Below are 2582 nucleotides of genomic sequence, written 5' to 3'. Positions count from 1 at the left end.
TGCACACTTTCATGATTTCCATATGCAACAGTGATTTTATGGTGGATTTCATGGGTAAACAAACAACAAATTGCAACCAAAAATTATTGGTGTTTTTATTAATTTTTTTCACAATATATCGAAATTTTTACTTTGCTGGGAGGGAGGTGCTGAAATTTTGCAAATTTACCTACTAGTTTATTATATTCAAAACAGGAAAAATATTGACATTTTTCGTTGGAAAAGATAAGTTTCGTATCGCTCTGAAACATCCTTCGATCGGATGTTGAAATAAAAAAAGTGCAGAACTCAAACGACACATAAGAGTCCTCCATTCCACAGGTGCTTTTTTTATACCCTGAACAGGACACATAAGTTCGTCACGAAGTTTTTAACACCCAGAAAAAACATCAGAGACCCAAATAAGTATATACATTTGTATATATTTATATATTTGAATCGCATGAATAGCTGAGTCCGTTTGTGCACCTTCGATCGGTCTATATACATAGAGAAATGCAAACTAGTCTATCAGTTTTTGAGATATCGAACTGAAATTTAGCACACGTCCTTTCTTCATCAAAATACTGCTTATTTGTCGGAACGGCCGATATCGGACCACTATAGCGTACAGCTGCCATACAAACTGACCGTTGAAAATCATGTCCTTGTATGGAAAAATTTTGTATTTGAAGAGATATATTCACGAAATTCGGCATGAATTACTATTTAAAGCAACGGTACATAATCAAAATAAATTATTCAAATCGGACCGTTTATACCGTATAGCTGCCATACAAACTAACCAAACAAAATACAGTTCTTGTACGGAAAATTTTTGTATTTGATGAGATATCTTAACGAAATGTGACATGAAATATTTTTTTAAGACATTGACTGAACCTTTGAGGAAATTGTTTAGATCGAGTCACGATAGCATATAGCTGCCATGCAAACTGAACAATTACAAACAAGTGCTTATATGGAAAGCTTTGTTATTTGTTGATATATCTTCAAGAAACTTGAGGTACATTATTACCCAAGGCAATTATGTATTTTCTGAAAAAATTACTAAGATCGGACCACTATAACGTATAGCTGTCATACAAACTGACCCTTCAAAATTAAGATAAAGATTTTTGTATACCACTTTGTGATACAAAAAATGCAGCTTTGAAGGTTATTATAGTATTGGTGCAGCTAAAATTAACGGTTTTCCAAATTTTTATCTAATTTTTGCATAATTCCGTAAAGCAGGTTACGAAAAGATTACATAAACCTGTTTTGCATTCTTCTCATGTGTTTATTGGAAGAAAAAATTTATGTTCGTCTTATCAAAAAAATTGTTTTTTTGCTTCTACTTTTCAAGGCATTTTGACTACCCTATAAATACTCGTTTAAGATATCTTTTATCCAATCTTATTGCCAAGCGCATATTTTTGGATAAAATGTCTTGGCCGAAATTCATTTCCTCTATAAAATTGGCGATTGGTCGCTACAACTCAAGTACAGCTGCTACCAAAAGAGGCATTCCCTTCTTTGGTGAATCGGTTACTGGAGTATTTATTACCATTATTAGGGTTTTTATCGTATAATAAATTTCGTTTCATAAATTCCTTTTTTTATATCGTAATAATGACTTTATCGGAACTTGCTGCCTTGTTGCCTGGTACACATTGTAAAGATGGCATGATTTTAAGGCTCATAAATACATTTATAATGTGTGTATGTAAAATTTATAAATTTATAACAATGTATTATCATCGATAATTGAAAAATAGCAGTAAATGAAAACAACAAATTAATAAGGTGACATGCTTTTAAAAGCTTTAAAGAATTTTAGTTTAAGTGAACATGTGAATTATGGATATAAGATGCGTGAGCGGCATGAGTACCACTTTTAGTTCGGGTTATAAGATAAAAATATGTATATGTGATATAGATTTTGAGGATATATAAAATTGATGGTATTTGTTCTACAAGTTCCAATTTTTACTAAACTTAACATGTTTATCAACATTTGCTCTCCTCAGTTGTCGCCTTTTTTCAAAATTTTTTTTTTTTCATATAAAAAATTAAATATTTTGTTAGAATTTTTTATTGTTACAAACATACACTATTAACAAAGATTTTTTTGAAATTTTCGGAAAAAAATATTTTAAACCCGATCATTGTGACGCCATTTCCGGTGACCTCTCGGAAAACAGATGCGCCCGCGTTAGCAAAATAACTGCTTACAGGTTCACCTCAAGCGAAAAAATACGTGTTTTAGTTAAAACCTTAAATTAGAACTTGAACGAAGAAAAAACCCAAAAATTGGACTTTTTGCAGAAATTTTTACAAAAAAATTAAAATTTCGTGACATTTTTTTTTTCAAATATTTGTAATCGAAAAAAATCCTTCGTCCAAGTCTTTAAGAATTATATCTCAAAGACCTGTGTAAAATTTCTTGAAAATCGGTTGAGCAGTTCTCGAGAAATCTTGCCAACAACTTCAAAAAAACAGTTTCGAGAAAAAAGATTTTATAAAAGGCACACTTAGCCTAGCTAGCCTCGAGCGCAGAAGTTCACAAGACTACATATATCAACAAAACTATTACTCGG

This window comes from Bactrocera tryoni, chromosome 3 (assembly GCF_016617805.1).
Source record: "Bactrocera tryoni isolate S06 chromosome 3, CSIRO_BtryS06_freeze2, whole genome shotgun sequence".
NCBI lineage: Eukaryota > Metazoa > Arthropoda > Insecta > Diptera > Tephritidae > Bactrocera > Bactrocera tryoni.
Note: the sequence above shows the minus strand (reverse complement) of the source record.